The sequence below is a fragment of the Ictidomys tridecemlineatus genome, chromosome 2 (genome assembly GCF_052094955.1).
Source record: "Ictidomys tridecemlineatus isolate mIctTri1 chromosome 2, mIctTri1.hap1, whole genome shotgun sequence".
NCBI lineage: Eukaryota > Metazoa > Chordata > Mammalia > Rodentia > Sciuridae > Ictidomys > Ictidomys tridecemlineatus.
Window position 1 is genome coordinate 78107718 of NC_135478.1, and position 23829 is coordinate 78131546.

General features: G+C 38.2%; 1 pseudogene; it reads right to left on the bottom strand.

Moving 5' to 3' along the window:
- Positions 1-3373: 3373 nt before the first annotated feature.
- LOC144368247 (carnosine N-methyltransferase-like) lies at positions 3374-8245 on the bottom strand (annotated as a pseudogene).
- Positions 8246-23829: the final 15584 nt, after the last annotated feature.

Below are 23829 nucleotides of genomic sequence, written 5' to 3' on the forward strand. Positions count from 1 at the left end.
ATTGAATAAACTATAGCTATTCTTTAGTGTATCCAGGGCTACAGAAATTTTTGTGACACATTTTGGTGCATTTACCACCTTCACATTTTATGCAGGAATCAAGACTGATGCTTTCCTCTGCTCCAATAGCAGTAGTAGCAATGTCATCAGAACAGGTGTTGCTCTGGCACAGCAGGCCAACTGTGTGTATATCACCATCACCATCACCATCACCATCTTCTTCCTCCTCCTCATTATCACCTCTGCTACAACTATTTTTACTCCACCATACACATTTGCAGTGCATAGTGGAGGACTTTCCCATCAACTCAGTGTGTCCTTTCTTCAAACTGGGGACTTCCTTCCCATCTCTATGGGGGAAGTGTTCTCCCATCACACATAAAAACAACTATTTGTTGATCCCATTTTTCAAATTTCTCTAGAGGAAGGTCAAGACTCCAAGAATCATCTCACTCAATGAGATCTAGGGTAGACTTTTTTCAATTAATGAGACCCTTTCTGTTATTATATCATTTAATTTGAAAAAAAAATTAAAAAGCCAAACATGTAGATATAGTTGAGGCCCAAGGAGACTCTATTGACAGGATAACTGAGGACATTTCTTTCAAACTAAGAAAATTATGCTAAACATAGGTATTGCTTTTGTTGTAGCAGGATTTTTACAGGTCATCTAGGGTCAGGGGAGGGCATGAGGCCAGGATGGGAGGCACAGCTGGGCACACACTTTATAATGATGCACACATATACATATATGCACACACTCAGATGCACACAAGGGCAGTGATGGTTTTATTATGTGCATAGGCTAGAAGAGGGTCCCTATGTCGTGAGTAGATGGTTTTATATTACAGGGACCTGGTCCTAGTTCTAGAGCCATCCCCAGGATGTGTACAAGAAGACCTATAGCCAACTTCTTTGTCTTGTCCACTCTGTGATGAGTGTGTAATTTCTCTAGTTGCCTCACTAGACTTGATGCTGCTGTGACATCCAGATTCTGGGAGGAGGAACTTACCTATGCAGTAAGTATAAACATAGTTAACACAGCCTTAATAAGTTATGTCCTCTGACCTATTCACTTGGGCAAAGGGGTGGAGAATCACCACCCTTAGAATCCAGGATCATGATCATTGAACAGATGTCTGCCCCTGATTTTCCTTTTGGTCAGGTTGTCTTTTGTGCCTATGCCCCAGCCTAGAAAATACCAAGACAGAATGGTCCTGTCACCCATAAATCAACACCTCATAATTTTGAAAATTATTCATTTGTGGTTAAAACTAATTTAAGAAAGAAATGTTAAGGCTTACATAGTTTAGCAGCTAGGACTAAACTTAAGAAATACAGAATTAAATAAGTCCTCCAATGACTCTTCTATTATTCATTGATACCACATTTTCAGTCTTAACTGAAAAGCTACAAGAAAAAAGTGATGCAAATATTTATAGAACATTTAAAATCAACACTCATGAGTGAGAAATTAAAACAAATAAAATATCTAACTTTGGAGTTAACTAATATTTATTCTATAATTTGAAAATGTAGGTAACATTATTAAAGAATAAAACCTAATAGTAAAAAGAATTAGGTAACAAAAACAATCCATCAGTTTTGATCTGTTTTTGACTTTGTGAGAAGAAGATCTTTTGGTTTGATACAAGTTGAGAAAACACTAGTGAGTGAATAAAAGGCATTTTTAAAATTATTCAAAACTAGCATGCATTCCTTGCTATTCAAGGGATGTTTTTAAATATATATGCTTCTTATTTTTTTCTTAAAAATAAGTTTGTTTTTTCCCATTTTGCAGTTAATTTCAAGTTTTTTTTCAAATAAGTGATAAGAATTTCTACCAAATATATGCCTGCCAAGTACTGAGGGACATAAAAATATCATAGTTTTATTTTGTTTTGAAAAACCTCAGGTTTCAGATTTTTCTAAATTTACAAGTCAAATTAACTTCTTGGAACCCTACCCTGCATACCAGGAATAAAGATCAAAGTGCTCCCTCACTCTATGCAGAACCCACCCTCATATCTAATGATACACAATTAATTTTCTTATAAAAAACATGACACTTATGTTACCAGCACATTAAGTCCCTCTAATCCAACTGCCAAAGAGATAATTTAAAGCAATCATACTCGTCTATAAATATATTCAATAAAAGTTCTTTCTTTTCTCTAAGAAAAGGTTAAAACATTATTCACCTTTACTCTCCAAGAGATTGAAAACAGAATTACAAACATTAAAATAAAAAAAGAAGAAAGGAAGGAAGAATGAGAGAGAGAAAGAAAAACTCCACCTAATAAAGATCTGCTAAAGGTAGTAATTTATGGCAGCATATGTAATTTTTAAGCTCCATCTATCAAGTAACAAAATTGTGTTAATATGAAATGACATGAATGCCTTCTTCTTAAGGACACACCACAGGAGATAATTTATCCCTGAATTTAATAGTCAAGATTTTCCACATTAATAACATTATGAGAGTTTTTAGTAGTACATGATTAACTTAAAAAGTGCTTCTTTTTATGATCCTGGTAATCCAAAAATTTTAAAAAATACATTATTGTAAACATCACACTGGACAAAGTGTATTCCCTTTTAGTTTGAAATCATACATTTCGAATGGGCAGATGTTTATTTTCCATTCTTGTAGTGCTACTTTTAAAAAGACTTTTGTGCCTTACTTAGAATGTTGAGATCCTTTCAAAGTGATCCATGATGAGTTTGCTTTCATAAAGTGTTCTATTTAATGTGCATAAAAGACTTAATTACTCAATTATATTTTACTGATTAACTTTAATATTTCATACAAATTAAATAGCTGATTCTTCTCTAAATTCAGGTGAACCAGAAAAAATACAATCAATTAATTTGGAAGAAAAATGAATAAATTTATATTTTATATATAGATTGCTCTGGAAGAAAGCAAATAAAATGACAATTCCACATGTTGAATGTAATGGAATCTTAAACTTCCAAAAATAGCATATGAAATGCATATAAAACAATACAAAGGTGATTATTATAGACTTCAATACAATCAGTCATTACAATGGCAGACTTGTGACAGTTTCATGAAGACACTGGAGATTAGTTTTTTCCAACTGAAAGACAATTGTGGGCTTCAGTGAAAAAGTATATATGAAGGTTATTTCCTCCATTTTTACTTGTGCAATGGAAATATGCATTGCATACTTTATTTAGGAACAAAAGAAGTGGTAACTTAAAGTGAATAGACACTATTTCTACATACTATTAGAAATAAGAAGGCACCACTGATTTGATGTCTTGTAATCACTGATAGTTGATTTTGAGTTGTTTATCTCAGCATTTGTTCTTATTAAACTTTTCTGAGTGATATAACCTAAAACCATTATTGTGGCTTATGAACTACAAATAAGACAAATTCATAATAGTATTTCATCATAGAGAAATCCTTCACAGTCTATGTTGACAATACGAATTCTTTGTCCACCTGTACCTGGAATCTATTTTGCAGAACAACATTGTTTATATCCTCATAGCTCAATTCTATGGAAAATTCTTTGCCAAATTTTCAAAGTGGTACAGCAGAGAACCAAGATTTATCAAAATTCACCTGGCTTGAATGTGTTTCATATTGTATCAATATAGTCAATTACATTGTGAGCTGTGCCTATACAGAAACAGGTGGCAATATAGTGCCACCTACCGCATTATGAATAAATCTCCTGAAAATCTTCTGCTGTCAAACAAAATTTAGAACCAGGAGGAAGACTGTGGGGGTCAACATCAGAGAAAAAATGGGTGGCATCTGATCTTCTGATCTCCCATTATTGCTAAACAGGTAGATCCAGAAATAAAGTGTATGTTTATTAATTTTAGAACATCTGTTCAGAACAAGGTTGAGATAAAAGAGCCTAAAATAACAACAACAACATCAAAAACACTTAATTCCTATCCTTGACAAGGATCACCTAACACAGCTAATTCCCAGTCCAGATTTCCTAGTTCAACAACAGGTATCAGAATAAGTTCTTTAGTAGGATCCCATCTGTCTTAGAAAAACTCAAAATTTCTTTAATGATTAGCTCAAAAGCCACGCAGAGAACTGCACTTACATTTTTCTTACTCTCACGGAGTTTGCCCAAGCCTCCCCTGCAGCCCTTGTGCAGCTGAGAAAGGGTCAGTGGGAGGCAACAGTGTTGCTGGATTGCCTGCTGGCCCTAGGCATCTCAGCCTTGCTGCTCCTAGCTACTGAAAGCGCTGTGGCGGCTGGTTTCCTCCAGATGGCGCTCGTTGCAGACATGCCAGGAACAGGCTGCCCACCCCGCCCCCACCAATCTCAGGGTTCCAAACACACTGGGGTCTGACTGGTTTTCAGCTACTGAGCTTGTATGGCCTTCAAGGAGTGATTGTAGTTGCTTTCAAGTATATAGATTAACAATAAAGTGCTTTAATGTATATTTTCATGATATAATTTACAAATTTGCATGAATGTAAGACAAAAAATTCTTGCAAATTGTCAAGCTAATATTGAGTGTTATCTTTGTAGTATATGAAGTTTGATGTCAATGTCTTACCAAATTATCTATTCTCTGACACTGCTTGTACCTGGGCATCAGAGATATATGTAAATTGGCAGGTCTGCAGTATAAGTTGGTTGGCTAGCTGGAATAAGATTTATTCCCAAGTATTTTTAAAATAGTTTTTGTTGTAAATGAATATATTTTATGTATTTGTATTTGGTGCTGAGGATCGAACCCAGTGCCTCATGCATGCTAGGTTAGTGCTCCACCACCCCAGTTTCTATTCCCAAGTATTTGTGAGGCTATTGTGAATGAGATACTTTTCCTTATTTCTCTCTCTGCAGATGCATTACTGGAGAAGAGGAAAGCAATTAATTTATGTAAGCTGACCTTTTATCCTGCTACTTTGTTGAATTTGTTTATCAACTTTAGACGTTTTCTGGTGGAGTTTTTTGGGACTTCTAAATATAGGATCGTGTCAACAGCAAACAGAGATAACTTGACTTGTTTTCCTATTTGTATCCCTTTAATTTCTTTCTTTTGATGAATTATTCTGGTGATAGTTTCAAGGATTATAGTGTATAGTAATGATGAAAGTGGATACCCGGTCTTGTTATTGATTTTAGAGGAAATGTCTTCAGTTTTTATCCCTAAGTATGATGTAGGCCTTGAATTTGTCATATATAGCCTTTACAGTATTGTAATAATTTCCTTCCATTCCTAGTGTTTTAAACACTAGGGTTTCTCCAGTATTTTCTTTTTTTTTTTCAAATACACACAAATTTTACTCAAATGTACAGGTTCATAGAAGGCATTTCATGGGGGGAATTCTGACAGCAAATAATGACATCACATACATAACAGTAAACCCCACAAAGAGTTCTTACAAAGGGCCATCCTATAGAAAACTAGTGTGGGATGGTCTCCACAGATTCTGAAATTTACTTGAGGGAAATCCACACCAGATTTGTCAAGTTTGGATTCATGGAGTTTTTCTTCAGAAGGGCACACAAAACTGTATTCCCTCATAGGGTCTGCTAACTCACAATATAAAATGTTTTCCACTGATCTATCAGAAAATTCTCGTATCAATAGATCATTCAAACATAAATGAGGTAATGACTATTCAGACTTAAAAATACTGCTAAATAAATAGACCTTCCCAATATATATGTAACATTTTATCCCCCACCAAAAATGAAATTCACTTTTCCCCCATTTCATTGAAACATTCTCCAAATTTCAGAATATTTTAGGACAAAGAGCAAATTTTAGCAAAAACAAAAGAATCAAACAATTCCTGAAAGTATTTCAAATAATATCTCAATGAAGTAAAATTATATGATGTGTCAAAATGCATTTTATCATCATGTATAATAAATTAGAACAATTTTCTTTTAAGTTTCAAAATAACAGTAGAAAGAGTTTTATTCCTAACTTCATGTCTTAAGTGCTTCTTTATATCATTAAAACTTGAAAATATTTTTAAATGAAATCAATAACAAGAAAAAAGCAGAAATCACTTTAAATCAGAGGTTGAATAATATAATTTTGAATAAAAAATAGATCTTAGAAGAAATTGGGAGAAATAAAATAATTCTCAGAACAAATGAGATAAATATACACATATCAGAATCTCTGGGACACTAGAAAGGCAGTTCTACTGGAAAGTTTATAGCATTTAGTGCTTATATGTTTAAAAAAAAACTCCCAGCAAAATAGTAATTTTACATTTGAAGGCTTTGAGAGAGCAAGAGCAAGCTAATTCCAAAATCAACAGAAGACAGAAAATAATGAATATAGGTACTAAAATTAGTGAATATAAAATTATAAAACAAAGAATTAATGATTCAAGGAGTTGTTTCTTTGAAAAATAAAAATATTTGAACTCCACCCTAACCAAAATAACTCTCAAGAAAAAGAGAAAGAAGACTCAATCTTACAAAGTTTGAGGGAGATATATATATATATATACACACACACACACATACACACACACACAGAGAGATATTTTTGATCAGTAAAGGCTAATTTGAAAACTTTTATTTTAGTGAACTGAATAATCTATACAATAACAACAAATTTCTACCTACCTAACTTGAACTAAGAGGATATAGAAAACCTAAGCAGCAAATATAAAATGACAAGATTGAAGTTAGCCTTCATATATATATATAAATACACTATACTGTCATGTATATTTAAAAGAACAATATAAATAAAAATAATTAAAAATAAAAATACTGAAGAAATAATAAGAAAACTTTTAGCAAAGATAAGCCAAGGACCAGATGCAGTCTCAGCTGAGTTCTATCACACTTTCAAAGAATAACTACGATCAACCCTCCTCAAATTACTCTATGAAATTGAAAGGGAAGAAACACTTCCAAATGTTTTTATTTTTTTCCCAATCTTATTCTTTTTTTACTTGTTCTCTCTAGTTGTACATGACAACAGAGTGTCTTTCAATTCATCATACACAAAATGGAGTGCAACATTTCAATTCATGATTTGAAATACACTATTCATGCAATCATACATGTACCTTGGGTAATGATGTCCACCTCATTCCACCATCTTTCCTACCCCCATAAACCCTCCCCTTTGCCCAATCCAGAGTTCCTCCATTCTTCCCATGCCCCTCTATCATAGATTGTCATCCACTAATCAGAGAAAACATTTTTGCCTTTAGATTTTTAGGGTTGTCTTATTTTGCTTAACATGATATTTTCTAATTCCATCCATTTACCTGCAAATGCCATGATTTTATTTTCTTTTATGCTGAGTAATATTTCATTCTGTATATAAATAACATTTTCTTTATCCATGTATCTATTGGTGGGCATCTAGGTTGGTTCCACAGTTTAGCTGTTGTGAATTCAGCTGCTATAAACATTGGTGTGGCTATAACTATAGTATGCTGATTTGTAAGTCCTTTGAGTATAGACCAAGGAAGGAGAGAGCCAGATCAAAAGGAGGTTCCATTTCAAGTTTTTTTGGTATATCCACATTGTTTTCCGAAGTGGTTGAACCAAGTTTCAATCCCACCAGGAATATAGGAATATATGGTGCAGCTTTTCCCCAAAATCTTCTCCAAAACTTGTTATTGCTTGTATTCTTGATAACTGCCATTCTGACTGGGGTGAGATGAAATCCTACAGTAGTTTTGATTTGCATTTTTCTAATTACTAAAGATGTTGAACACTTTTTTATATTTTTGTTGGTTACTTGTATATCTTCTTCTTAAGTTACTACTACTTTTGAACTTTGTCTTATCCTTTTGGAAAGTATATGGAATGCTTTGGGTTTGGTTCCTGTGGGGATTCTTCCCCACATGCTAAGAGATGGCACCGGGTACCCAGTGAGGGATTTCACAGACCTATGGGTCTTATAACTGGAGGACATACACTAGTTATAAACCAGGTCTCCTGGCTCTGTCCCTGGGCAGGCAAGACTTTGAACAAAGAGCTCTTTTCTTGCAGACACTCTTTTCTTACACACGGCCATATCCACCAGAATGGAGTGGGGCTGGTGCTAAGATGGCAGTACCAGCCACCATGGGACATGGGAGCCTCCCTAGCCCACTGAGTTCCAGGCTCCATGGGTGACCTGGTAGCATCCTGCAACTTGTCCCTGGGGTCCTGAGGGATGTGGTCTGTGTCCTCTTCCCATCTGAACTGCGACACATGGTGGCATGTCCCAGGGCTACCATAAACACTGCCCTGTTCACTGTCCATCTCTGGCACCCTGGGCCCTGGAAAGTCCTCCTTCCCCATCTGATCAGGCAAACACACACCCTGGCCACCTTCTCCAGGCCTGGTCCACACACCTGCTGCCTCCTTTGAAATATGCTGGACACCTGTCACTGCCCATCTGTTGATATGCCTGGACTGAGAGGACCTATAAATACAGCATCCCTTCCACCAAGGGTCCCCAGTTTTGGTCCATTTGCCCACTCCATGTCCCACAAAGGGGCAGTGTCCAGACCTGCTTGGCCCTGTGGCATGTGCTTTCCGGTTTTCCCTCTGGACTCCTTTGACACAGGACACCGCCAGCTCCCATGGCAGCGTCCGAGTGCCGCAGAGAGCTGGTCTCGCTGGCCTTGGCCGCCGCGATCAGTGAACAAGCCCTCTGGCCCTGCCGGAAGGGTGTGGCCCTATCCATAGCGCAGGCTGGTCACCTGCAGGGCTGCCCGACCCCACACCGGGTGCTCCACCACACCGGCCCCTGCTCCTCGGTGCTCGCAGCACTCCAGCCAAATCCCTGCATCTGTCCGACTCACCTTCCAGCGGAGGCGGCCAGGGTCCAGCTGAGCTGTGAGCAGCTCCAGGCCCGTGAGGGTGGTGTGGGCGTTGGCCCGAGACTCCGGTCCACAGTGCGGGGGGGACAGGCCGGGTGGGCGCAGAGGGGTCCTTTTCCTTGTGGGTCTGCTTCTCCAGTATTTTCAACATGAATGGGTGATGGACTTTTTTGTATAGTTTTCTCGCATCACTTGGGATAATCACATGATTCTTATACTTAATAATCACATAATTCATGTGGTGAATGGCATTTATTGATTTGCATAAGTTGAATTACCCTTACATTCCTGGGATAAAATACACTTGATCATGTTGTACTATCTTTCTAAGTGATTTTAAATGTGGCATGTCAATTTGTTATTTTGGATTTTCACGTCAATTTTCATCAGGTATATTGGTCTGATATGTCTTTGTCTGGTTTTGGTTTCAGGGAGACATTGGCTTATAGAGTGACATTTGATAGTGTTCCTTCCTTTTCTATTTCATCGAAAATTTTGATGAGAAATGGCATTAGTTCTTTTTTAAAAGTCTCACAGAACTCAGCTGAGAATCCACCTGGTCCTAGGTTTTCTTTGTTAGAAAGCTTTAATTGCTGCTTCAATTATATTGCTTCATCTTGGTCTGTTCAAATTTTCCAGATACTCATGATTCATTTTGGGTCAGTCATATGTGTCTCAGCATTTGGCAATATATTCTAGATTTTCTAATTTATTGATATAAGTTTTCACAACAGTTTCTAATGATCCTCTGAATTTCAGAATTGTCTGTGGTGATATCTCCTTTTTCATCTATGATTGTGTTGATTTGACTCTTTCTATTTCTTTTAGTTAATTTGGCTAAGAGTCTATCAGTCTTATCTTCTAAAAGGACCAAAAATCTCATTGATCTTTGGTAGTTTTACACTTTCATTAATTCTATTATGAAGTCAGTGTTGGTATAAGTATTACAGGAAGAATAAAGAGATTCTTGGCCACCAATATCCGACATTAGGAAATGTACATCATTAATCACTATCTCTTCTACCTTACTGCCTTCTGTAGAGTATATATGTACTATTTTATTCATATAAAATTATTAAAGGTGGATCTCACTATTGAAGTATGCTTTCCCCCTTCATATCAATGTAAACCCTTACTTTCCACTATTTTTACTATTTTTAAAAGTCTGCTTTATTTTTTTTTTCAGTTATTCTACCAGATATTTCCCCAGGAAATAGATGAGAATTAGCAATTAAAAATCAAGAAGTCACTGAATACCACGCTGAAAAGATGATATTTGAGCAAACTTTGAATGTTAAATTTAAAAAAATGGCAAACACTTACTTGAGTTGTACCGATTCTTGTTTCCTTTTTCTACTCTTTTTGAGTTAAAATGTGTCAAACATTGTTAAATCACACTTATGGCTTCTGTGGTCTTTTTCTTATGCAAGAGACCAAGTGACTATTATACTTCTTATGCAGTGTGACCATTTTAAATCTAACTTCTCCTGTAACCATATTTTGACACCACAGCCAAAAAGAGAATAAGTGAAATGGAAGCTCAGACAATAGAAAATGAAGATTGAAAACTGGCCTTTGTCTTCCAAATTTATCATATAAACTAAAAAATATTTATTTGAAGGAAATTGATTAGATATTTTTCCTCCACATCTTTAATCACACACAAAAAAAGACTTCCTCTTGACATGGAGCAAAGCTAAAGAAATTATAAAAATATTGAAAAACTAACATCCTTTTGTCAGTAAGAGCTTATGTTCTATGATGTTTTCAAATGTTTCAAGAAACTATGGTTTACATTAATATTGTAAGAGTTAAGTATCTTTTTTAATGTAGTATAATTTTCTTCTTTAAAAAGTTTAAGGAGAACCTATAATTTTGAAAATAAAAAAAGAAAGTTTTTATAGATGCTAGTTTCCCCCGCATTGTCCAAACCTACAGTGATAATTTTGTTATCCTGCTTAGTGAATAGCCTCCATATCCTGGTTTAGAGAATTCCCATCTTGTGCAGTTGACCCCATCCAGCTACTTGGGCCACATGGCCTGGCCGCCCCTGGCTTAGGCTAAAAAATACAGAGAAGCATTTGAGCATCTGCTTCTGTTGCTTTTGCCATTCTCAACCTGATCACTGGTCCTCTTCCAGGGAACCAAGGGCAGGCTAACACCCAGGGCACTCTGCTCTGAGCAAGGCCCCATTGCTGGTGCCACGTGCTCCTGGACATTGCCACCACTTTACCACGAGTTTTATGGGCCCCCAGTCCTCCCCTAGCTCCTTTTGGGTGACTGAAGTCTGAATTTTCTCCTTGTTCCTAAGGTTTGGGAAATTTTCTGAGCATTTTATTGAAAAAATTGTGCACTCCTTTAGTTTGTTTTTTGAAAACACCAAAGATTCTTAGATTTGGTCTCTTAATGTTATCTCAGATTTCTTCAATATTCTGGTCAGGGTTACTTAATATCTTTTCTTTATTTTTGACTCTATGTTCAGTATTATATACTTTATCTTCAAAGCCTGACATTCTGCCTTCAAAAATGATTTATTGAGTCTTCAATTTCCAGGATTTCCATTTGGTCCTTTTTAAGAATCTCTCTTTTTATTGAAATGATCATTCACTTCCTGTATTTCATCTCTAGTTCATTCTTTAAATCTTTTAAGTCACTGAACATTTTAAGTACAAACTTTCTAAATTATTTCTTCATCATTTCCTTAACTGTGATGTCAATGGGATCAGTTGTTGATCAGTGTTGTGAGCTATTTGGAGATTGTTTGATACTTTACTTTTTCACTTATATGTCTGTTCATCTTCTGGGATGATTATTGCTTCTACTTTTATACAAGGAACTATTTCATGAGCTTCTTTCTCTTAAGAGAATCTGGTTGGGAGAATATTCATTTGTTCATACTTACTACACTCAATGTGTGTCCTCTTCTCTTCTCACCATCAGCACCACATGAGAGAGTGGTATAAACATTAAACCCTGTTTATACAAGCACTTCAGAACAAACCATATACTAATCAACCTTATGAGAAACAAAAACTAGTTAAAACTGTTTTTTCACAGTTCCCAAGTATAAAATCATAGTAATGATCTGGAAGTTGTTGAGAAATTAATTACTAAAGATTGCAACATTACTATTATATTACATAGTGAAGAAGAGGGGAGTATAGATGAATTGCAGGGGGTGGGGCAGGGAAGAAGAGATAGAAAAATATCAACCAAGAGAAAAAAACATGCTGGTTGCCATTCTCCTAGCCAAAAAGATGCTGATCTCACCCACTGTTCTCTGAAGATCAGACCCCAGGATAACTACTCAGAAGTATTCTTTATAAAAATGTATCTACCTTGCTTCAGATGGTAATACACATTTATATGACCTCTGTTTCAGAATACTGTTATACAAAAACGATCATGAATATTTCTTATAAGAGTTTGTTGCACTGGAACAAAGAGCACCTTGGTCATGCAGGTGTCTTCCTACCTGCATGTGCTTCAATCTCCTGATAATCCCTATGACCTCAAGGCCCTCCTGAGCACAGTGTCCATCTAAAAAGTCACAGTCTGGGCAGCATTTGTCAACAGAAGCTAGGAGACCACACCATGAAGAATCATCCTAGGGGCTGAGGGTGAGTGTGAAGGGCTGTCCCTCCTCTCCATGTCCCCTGTGGATAAGTGCTGCTTATCAAAAATCTCCTCCAGAATCAGCCTGCAGCTAAGGATAATTTGCATGATGGACAGAAATCTCTTAGATTGGAACAAGAGAAGACGTGAAAAGCCAGCCCAGCCGAGGCCTCAGGATGCAGACTCAGGGGAACCTCCACCCTGGTCTGCACACCCCTCCTTCTCGAGCTTCTCTATTACTGCACAAGTTCTTCCTCAAGGGACCGACCCATGGAGCCCAGAGTTCTGGGATCAACCTGGAGCTGGCTCTCAGCTCAGCATGGTTCTGCCTTTGGGGGGCAGGATCCTCAGGATTTTAGATCCACACTTGCTTACTTGTTGCTGTGAGTCTGAGGGGCCACAGCTGCCAGAAGAGAGGGGCTGTCGCTCACATGATCAATGACACCACCCTCCAGTCAGCCCATGAGACACTGGACTTACACTGAAGGGAGGGGGGCTACCAGAAAGCCAAGAGCATCCTTGAAGTGAGTCTGGACTAGGCAGGCAGAAAATCCTTTGGAAATCTTTCTCAATGTTAATCCCACCTCTCCTTTTCTCTCTGTGGAGTCACCTTGGCCTCCTCTGACCTGACTCAGCCATCCTCAGTATCTGGCCATCAGTAAGAGAGCTAGTAACACTGCTCTAAAGGCAAATTGGGGCATAAGTATGGACATTAGTACCAGCAGAAACCATACCAGGCTCCTTTACTTGTCAATTATGATGATAGCAAATGACATACACTATCCTTGGTCTGATTTCAGGTTTCAACATGGAAAACCCAGCCACCTGTCCACCAGCAGGAATCAGGTCACAGATGAGACTACTTCTGTACCACAGCACATGGCAGTAGGAGCAGCTGGCAGTGACTCATGGTGACACAGAAGGGTACGTGGGACAGGAAACACCTGCCCAGTGTTATTCTGTGTACCACTCACTGAGCCACGGGCATGACCTTGGTCTCCACTCACTCAGCTGCTTTCCCACTACATCCAAGCTATGGAATTAGAGTGGAGATACTGACTGGAAATTGAGTTATCCCAATGGATTTGTTAAAGCCAGGTGAGGTGGTACATGCCTGTAACCCCAGTAAACCAGGAGACAGAGGCAGGTGGATTCCAAGTTTACAGCCAGCCTCAGTAACTTAGACAGGCCCTAAGCGACTTATAAAGACCCTATTTCTAAATGAAAAATTAAAAGAAGGGCTGAATTTGTTGCTCAGGGGTGAAACCGCCCTGGGTTCAAACTGCAGTACCAAAAGAAAAAGAAAAAAAAATAATTTTTTTGATTTTAAATTGAAAGTATATCACTTCCATCCATAACCATGAAGCAAATAGTTCACAGTTTTCTGGATGGACAGTGTCTCTAGAGAACCTGGTTTCTGCATTAGACACTCACACTCTCTTCCCTGCATTTGAACAGAGTGTGTCAGGAAAAGGACCTCCTTTGACAGGTTGGCCTTGACTGAGAAAACAAAAGATTGTGAGCCTGTAGGATGTCATGAACAGCATGACACATGCTGACCTGACCAAATCAGTTCTCAGTGTCTGAGGACAAGTTTGTCCAACAGCTCATACAATTAAGAAGTGTGCACATGGGACTTAGGGGAGGGCAAGGACCACCATATTCTTACACCCAAGAAGAAATGCTCACATGCCTCCTAAATCTGATCAAAACTAAACTTTGTGTAGCATAAAAGCAAGTACATGTTTGTCCTTGTGGAGATACATTCTGGGACAGCGATGTAGATAATTTCATAGTGTACTCCCCTAGGAGGAGGGAAAAATGGCACCAAATGAAGCAAAGACAGGTCCATGAAAGAGATCAAGAAACCAGAATGTGTGAATGATCATGGGATTCAGCCCTAATCTATGGCTAGCCTTTCAATGCTATTAAATTTTTAAAAATTGGTTCCAATTAGTTTTACATAACAGGAGAATACATTTTGACACTTTGTGCACAAATGGAGCACAACTTCTCGTTCCTCTGGATATACCTGGTGCAGAGACACACCAGTAACAAAATCATTAATGTTTACAAGGTAATAATGTCTGTCTTATTCCACCATCCTTCCCAGCTCCACACCCCCTCCACTCTCCTCTGCCCAATCCAAAGTTACTTCATTCTTTCCTCCCACTCCCTCTTAAGAGATCAGCATCCACTTATCAGAGAAAACATTTGGCTTTTGTTCTTCTATTTCAACATAGTTCTTGAAACACTGGGCAGAGCAATTAGACAGATGGAAGAAATAAAATGGATATGTATATGAAAAAAAGAACTTAAATTAGTACTATTAGCTGACAATATGATCCTATACTTAGAAGACCCAAAAAGCTGCACGAGAAAACTTCTAGAACTAGTAAATGAATTCAGCAAAATAGCAGAATATAAAATCAACACCCATAAGTCAAAGGCACTTCTGTATACCAGTGACAAATCCTCTGAGATTGAAATGAGGAAAACTACCCTATTTGTATAAACTTCAAAATAAAATAAGATGATTGGGAATCAAAGAAAAAAGTAAAAGACGTATACAATGAAAACTACAGAACCCTAAAGAAAGAAATCATAGAAGATACAGAAATATCTATCTTGCTCTTGGACAGAAAGAATTAACATTATCAAAAAGAATTTCCTTATTTTGCTTACCATGATATTGTTCAGCTCCATCCATTTTCAAGAAAATGCCATAATTTCATTCTTCTCCAATGCTGAGTAATATTGCATTGCATATATTTGCTATATCTTCTTTATCGATCAATTGTTGAAGGGAACCTAGGTTGATTCCATAGTTTAGCTATTGTGAATTGACCTGACATAAACATTGGTGGGGCTGCATTGCAGAGGTATTCTGATTTTATGTCCTTTTGTATAAACCAAGGAGTGAGAAAGCTAGATGAAATGGTAGTTCCATTTCAAGTTTTCTGAGGAATCCCCATACATTTTTTCATAATGGTTGCACCTAATTAACTAAAAAAAACTTAACACAAAAAGAAAAACGAAACAAAACAAACAAACAAAACCATATAACCCAAACAATAAATAGCTAAAGAACTAGACACGTCACAGAAGAAATACAATTGATTAAAAGTATATGAAAAAAATCCAATGTCTCTAGCAGTTAAAGAAATGTAAATCAAACCATTCTAAGATTTCATCTCACTCCATTCAGAATGGCAATCATGGAGAATATAAGCAACAATAATTGTTGGTGAGGATATGAGGGGAAAGGTTATGATGATCAGTTTTTGATAATAAAACAACTTGCGTGGGTGAAAATTGAGAGCTCAATGCAGCCAGTGTTTCTCTCGACAACTGTTTTTCAAGAATGTCCTGAAGTAAAGATTTACTTAGGTAGTATTTACTACTGCATCCTCCAGAACACAAGTGTCTGGCTGACACAGATGGCCTCAGACCTCAGCACCAAACACACTCACTATGGGATGACAGTGATCATGAGACAGGGAGGAGGATGTGAGGTTTCCACAGTGAAACAGACACATAATCATGAGCAAGGCTGAGAGGGGCTGGGTCAGCCATCCCAGTTCTGTAGGTTTTATCCACATTTGGATGAAAAGGGCATTGTGAAGGAGCCCTCAGTGGACTGCTGGTGTGGGATACAGACTGGGTGAATGGCTCCCCCAATCAGGTCAATGGCTGCCTGAGCTGGAGTGTGATCCTCCCTGCAGGAGCTCCTTGTCTGGAGCATGTTCAGGCTCTTTCCACCCTCTGCAGGACCTCTCCTCTCCCACCATTCTCACCCCTTTCTGCACCTCATGGGTCTCCACTCCATGGCGTCCTGTCTCAAGCCCTCTCCTCTGCACACCCAGGCCTCTCCCTCTTCACCTTGCCAGACCCTGCAGAGGAGACTAGGCCCAGAAATATGGCCAGACGATTCTCTGAACCCTGCTGCAGGCCAGCAATAGGGCCACCACAGCAAACCTTCACAGAGGTTCTCAGCCTCCTCCAGAGTCAGGTAGATAACAGGAGACTGGCCTGAGCACCCTGGTGGCCATCTCCTATGCCATAGACCAACCTATAAGGACCTCCAAGTTAGCCCCAGGACCACCAGAGGTTGGTGGACGCCTGCAGCTTTAAATACCTGACTTCACCTGCCCAAATATCTACATACCTAAAGATCCTTTGTCACCAAATTGATACTGTCTGGCTCCATCCTCATCCTTCATGGAAAATGAACAATTTACTATACAAATGAAAACTAGGATCACAATCTAAACATTGGGAAATGAGTATCATTCATTCATTCACTGAAATGCTTGTAAAGAGCTTTAAGTTTCACAATGACTAACCAATATTAAACACAGGCAGTAGTAAAAGAGAAAAACTGAAGTTTGAGGATAACATGTGCAAGTGGTGGCCAGGCAGGGGGATCAGCAGGGGAGTCAGGTCTGTCAGCTGCAGGATCAGGTGGAGGAGTGAGGAGTATGAGGTGGCTTGCTGGGCTTTGGCCTCTAAGCTGCAATGGCTGTGTGAGGAGCATGATGATGCTACCTCTCAGCTGAGCTTCACTCAGGTTGCCTTGCAGCAGGTGATGGATGAGCATGAAGTACTATGTGGGAGGCTATTTCAGGCTGAGAGGTCAGCATTGGTAGGTCAGCATTGCCCCCAAAGTTTGTACCTGTTATGGGAGCCCAAAAGCATGGTGCTGTGGCATGGCCCCTGGAAGGAGAGGAGCAGGCAGAGGAGGTGGCACCTGGAGCACAAGGCATGCCACATTTGGAAGCCCAGATGCCAGCCCCAGCATCTTTGCTTTGTGTGCCAGGACACCCATGTCCTTAGTCCCAGACAATGCAACCCCATGTGCAAATGTCTGTACTCTACATTCAGTGCCAATCCCAGTGGGGTTCCCATACTTCTCTACAAGCCTCTGTAATAATGAAATCAGGATCAGCAGGAGCAACACCTACAGCACTGGCTGCAGTTGCACCACAATTGCTTCCTGTAGTGACCTATCCACCTCGCTTGTGGGCTCCAGTGGGGTGCCAGGAGGGAATGGCTCCTCAATGTGTCCAGAGTTACTGGTGTGACCAGAGTTGCCTGAGTTGCTGGGGCCAGGATAAATATCCTGAGAACTTCCCAGGTAGATGCAACCTGGGAGATAAAAAAAAACAAACTCCCATGCAAAAAGAATGTCCTGAAGGTCCCCAGAGAATGACTTCCTTGAGGGGAAGCATAAGTCAAAGCCAGAAATAGGGTCAGGAGAGGCCCCAGGGGAGAGACCCCATGTGGGAGCATTAGTCTTAGCCTGGTGCTTTTAATTAAAAAAAGAATGTCATTGGGATTTTAATAGGAATTGCATGAAATCTTTGTAAATGTTTTGGTATTATGACCATTTTGGCTATATTAATTCTGCCTATTAAAGAGCATGAGAAATCTTCCCATCTTCTAAGATCTTTTTCAATTACTTTCTTTGGTATTGTTTAATTTTTATTGTAGAGGTCTTTCACCTCTTTTGTTAGGCTGATTCACAAGGTTTTTTGTTATTGTTATTGTTTATTTGTTTGTTGGGTTTTGCTTTGTGTTGAGGTGAGAGTGAATGAGGAGGTTTTCCTAATTTCTCTTGCTGTAGATTCATTGCTTATGTATAGAAATGCATGTTTCATGGGTATTGATTTTATGTCCTAATTTGCTGAATATATGTATTGGTTCTAGATGTTTTCTGGGGATTTTTTTTGGATCTTCTAAATATAGAAGTATGTCATAAGCAAATAGTGAAAATTTGAGTTCTTTTTTCTATTCATATCCCTTTAATTTCTTTCATCTGTCTGATTCCTCTGACTTGAGTTTAAAGATTATATTGAATAGAAGGGATGAAAGAGGACATCCCAGCCTTGCTTGAGTTTCATTAGAGAAAATGCTTTCTGTTTTTCTCATTTAGAATGATGTTGGCCTTGGGCTTAGCACAGAGAGTGTTTACAATGTGGAGGTATTTCATACCTTGTTTGTTTAGAGCTCATCATGGGCATCTTCAAGCATGACCTCTTGTGGTATGAGATGACAGGGTCAGGTGATAAGCAAAAAAAATGGATTCATCATCAGGAGTCATGGAAGAAGAAGATTAATTCAAATGACTGGATTAGATCCTACTAAATAGAAAAGAGTTTTGTTTTCAAATTTCAAATAAGGGGGATGTAATCTTGAAATCCCACCAGAAAATCTCTCCAATTATTAAAATACAATTCTTTGTGTATATTTTCATTCTTAATCAAAAAGAAGTTTTAAATTTTTCTGTCTAAAAATGTCTGGAGATTCAGAAAGATTGAGACATCTGTAGGTTTGGCATTCAAAGCAGAAATGGAATCTATTTTGATTCTCAAAATCATAGCTATGCCTCCCTTTAAATCCATAATTATATGATCAAAATATTTGAAGAGCAAAATCATTTTTCCTGAATTAACATATTTTTATAAATACAGAATATTAATGTATGGGTCTAGGTTTTAGTTTTTAAAGCAATAATCACACACTCTCCAATAACACACTTAGACATGAAAATACACTTACTAAGAGAATAGTTGCAGCTCGGAATGTGGCATGTGCTCACAATGAAAGTTCCATGTTGACCAGTCACCATGGTAATGTGGGATACATATCTTACCTTCCATTTCCACTCAGTTGATCTAGTGAGTGAGTTGGTATAAGAGTTGGAGAAGAGTAGGGAGGTTTTGAGTTCCTGGTCGGCCATGGGAAATCTAAACTGCTGTGGGGAAGGTATGTTGTCAGTGATATTTTTAAGTCTGTTTCTTCAAAGGGCAGTTAACATTTACTGAATATATTTTTCTCTTGATTTTTTTCATCTCTGACCCTGAATGTTCTCTCCTAAGATTTAAGTATTTGATAATATTGTTTTATCACTCAATTCATATATTTGCTTGTACTATTGACCTGGTTATTGAAAATGTTTTTCTAAATTTAGAAAAATGAACCATTACTAATGCTAATATCATGTGTGCTCTTAAAATAAATAAATAAATAGGGGAGAACATGTACCTTGCTTTCATGAGGTGAAGAAATAAAGTGAGAGAGAGTATATGGGTGCTAAGTAAGGCAATATATATCCCATGAAAGGGCAATTAGAGGCCATACTCAATTGAATGTATATGAAGATTTAAACATAATATTAGAGAAGTCTAAATTAAGACATTTGTAGAAAGGAAAGAGGAGTGAGATTTCAGGGAAAGTTTTCAAGTGGTTGATGACTACAGCATCCCTGATGTTCGGTGGCTACTGGGAAGGAGGCAGAAAGGACAGTGCTGTGAGGTCAAAGGAGGGTCATCTGATAATGGAGGAAATGAGGATCTCAGGGATCTTTAAGGAGGATTCATTGGTGGAGGTTCACAGGTTGTAGTTACTGGTGGATCCATGTAGGCAGATAAGTATGGCCTCTGGCCCTGCAGGATCTAGGAAGAGGTGTGGAAGACCAGGAGAAGGAATATGCCAGATCAGAGCTGGTGAATCTACAGCAACCACGTTTTCAACCAGGCCTTGTCTGGATGCTCAGGTGATGGCCAGAATATTAGTCTGCAGACATGGGAGCAGGCCAGATTTTGAAATGGAAACACCAAAGCATCATTCCAGGGTATCTGTTTCCCTCCATTAATTCACATTAACAAGCCATACAGGTGAGAAAAGCACAGGGAAACTTCATTCTTAGAACATCCATCAAGTGGCAGTTGTGCCAAGAATGAAGTGGCAGTTGGTTTAGAATGTCCTAAGTTCTCAAACAGTTTGTGAGCCCTACAGAGCCCTGATGATATGGAACATCAACTACTCATCAGGATGGCTCACTGAGAGGCATCTGGCAGTGAGCAGACCCTGGGAGTGGGTGGCTACAAGTGAGTACTCTACTCTTGACCTTCAGATAGGCTTCATTTGCATGAAATCATCATTTTTTAAGTCAGTAATTTTGATGAAGAGGCCGAAGCCTGGGTTATGACTGAAACATTTCTCTTAGTATAATTCAACCTTCTGCTACTGAATCCTCATACTAAAGAGGCTTCAGGGGAGGAGTATTTGAGAAAGACTGAGAAGAGTTATGGGTTCCTGGTTCTAGGGAATCCACTAGAGGACTCAATTGCTCAGGAATCTCTGGTCCCAGGTAAATAGCTACATTCCTGTCCCACATCCACTGCTCATCACTGTTGTGAATCTAGGCGAGTCACATAAAATCTCCAAATTACAAACACCTAAACTCAAAATTGTGGTGGACAGACTCTGTTTCACCCATCCCTTCAGGCTGACATATAGTCCCAGGAGGTCATAGATATTCTCCATGAGCTTTACAGATATCCATCTGTAAAGAATGAGGAATAGATTTTCTTCACCCATTGCTCTGGAGGATGACCTCTGTTTCACACCTCTCTATTCAAACACTGTCAATGATTGGGCTTTTTTTCCCACACATTTAATGAAGTGTCCTATTTAATGACAGGACACATTAGCACCCATATAAAGCACCAGTCCTCTTAAGGATGCATGGATGTAATTATTGTCAGCCTTACACCATTACATGGATCAGATGCACACTTTTTGCAAACAATTGAGAAACAGAGGGGTTTATTTAACTGCACAGGTATGTAATTTTTGAGGTAGGATGTGAACCAAAGCCACATAACCACAGCCTCTGCTTATGGTCACTGTTTCCTCTGCCTTTCTATGATTCCACCTTAGTAATTGTGTTTGTACATATAATATTTTGTTGGGTTTTAGAGCCCACACATTGCAATTTCATCCTAAAGCTCAATCTGTCATAGGTGCTTTGCTGCCCCAATGGTGAAAAATGAGTTCAGTAGTGTGAAATCTAAGAACATTCACATCCCTCCTTCAAATTTTATTAAACATAGATTTTGTTATATTTTAAACTTTGCATTAGTTATTTATACACATTTATTTATTTATTTATCTATCTATCTATTTATTTATTTATTTATTTATTTATTTATTTAAATGTGGTGCTCTCAATCACACTCTGTGCCTCACCTATGCTAGGCAAGCACTCTCCAAATGAGCTACAACCCCAGACCCAGATTTTGTGATATTTAACTCTGCTCAAAGACTGCAAAAATACATCAGAACTTTTTTTCTAATATTCATTTGTAACATTGTCTCCCCTACTGTACTAATATTCTACTCTCACTTTCTATGCCATCAATTTTTCAGTCTCCATGAAAGAGTGATATTTTGCAAGCATTTGTCCTTCTGTGCCTGACCTATTTCACTTAATGAAATTATCAACTTTGTTGATGAAAATGACAGAGTTCTTCTCACTGGGAAAAAAAATACAAGAAATATTTAAGATGCTGGGCATGCTCTTTGTGTATAATATATACTTGAATTCAAAGCTCAAATTATACCCCCAGATATTTACAATTATCACTTAAAAATTAAAGCTGTTTGAATCATTATTTGAATTACTAATGATGACCCATTGCTTTTCTTGCTAGTACGTTGTCAACAGCTAACTCTGTTTTATCCCATTTCCCAGGCTCTTGCCTCCCACGTGAGCACTGGAAAACATCAAAGCACACAGAAGGGATCCACAGGCCTTGGTCCAGAGGGGCCCACCTGTTGCCCCCGAACATCCTTGTGCCCAAGGAAAAGTCCAAAAAAGGTACTTTGGAAATCCTGTCATTGTGTCCACTCTGCAATAATGATTCTAGTTTATATAGAGTTCCAATTTTTTTTGATGTGTACAAAATGATGTGCTTTGAGTCATTCAACAGTGCTGCAGGTCCAGAAGTAAAGATCTAGTTACCATTTAATTGTGTGCACTTGATTCATTCAACTGTTGATGGACACTTGGATTGATCTTAAATATATTTATGGCAAATGCTACAAACATTGAAGTGATTGTATCACTATATTATGCTGACTTGCAGTTCTAGAGAATAAGCAAAGAGGAATGTAATAGCTGAGGCTTGTGTGTTTCATTCTTGGATTTTTCATGAATCCCCACATTGGTTTCCAGAGTTGTCCTAATAATTTACAGTCTCACCAGCATTGTGTCGGTGTACACTATTTCTCCTATCCTTGCCAGTATTTCTATGGGTATCCAGTTTTCCCAACACCATTTGTTTAAAACATGATGTCCTCTCCAACATATTTTGGTGCCCTAGTCTCAGGGATCAGGTGGCTGTAAGTATCAGGTGGGTTGTCTCTGTGTGGTATATTCTATTTCGTGGATCTTCATATCTATATTCAGTTCAATACCATACTGTTTTTGCTACTCATCTCTATAGTATAATTTAAAATTGGGTATTGTGATGGCTTTCAAAATAGTTTTTCTTGCTCAGATATGCTTTGGTAAATTGTTGTTGTTGTTGTTATTATCCCAAGTGAATTTCCGGGTTGGTTTTTCAATACTGTAAGGAACATTATTGGTAGTTTGAAGGGGATTTTATTGAATTCATTGAATATGTATATTGCTGTTGATAGTATGGCCACATTGACAATATTAATTCTGGCTATCCAAGAACACAGAAGTTCTTTGTACCTTTTGAGATCAACTTCCATTTTTTTCCAGTTTTCTATAGATTTCATTGTGGACATCTTACACCCTCTAGGGTATATTCATTCTTGGGGGCTTTTTCAGATTATTGTAAAAGGGATAGTTTTTGGAATTCTATATCAGTGCCATCAATGTTGGAATATAGTAATGCTATTGATTTATGAGTGCTGATACATTGCTAAATTCACCAGGTCTAGAATTCTTCTGGTGAAATTTCTTGGCACCATCAACTTGGCTGTGTCAAGAAGGCTTCTGCTTTGCTCTCTGGGGACAGTGGGAATCACAGAGCTTCCTTCTTGCACCAGTGTACAGTGCAAAGAAGTCTCTTCTTCAGCCAAGTAAATGCTGCCTCTCTGACCTCAGGATTTTCAACTAAATCTGTCTATTTTGTTTCTGTGTATGTTCCCTCCCTATGTGATCTAGCAGTGCCACTATTCCTGCTGCTATAGCAGGTGCTGCTTCTGCCACCACCAGCTTAGATCCCAAGTATTTTGTTTTTTGGGGGGTTCTTTATTTAATGTACCCAAGTTTCTGATTCTCTAAGACTCCCTGAGTGTCCACTCTTGAGTTTTAGTGAAACCCCTCTTTTGCCTACCTGAGAGGAAGGACTATTTGCACTGTTTACATTACAGGTTGTGGAGCTGCAAGAAATAAAGGTTCTCTCTACCTTAAATTGGTTTCCATTTTGCAATGCATTATTTTTTTTACTTAATTTTCTGACTTTATATGCCTCTATGATTTTTCTCCATTCACTATTAAGTTTTAGTGATTTCCTTTAGTTTCCCCCTCACTGAGAAGCAGTCTTCCTGCCTTATAAGTCTGGGTGCATCCTTCCTCCAATC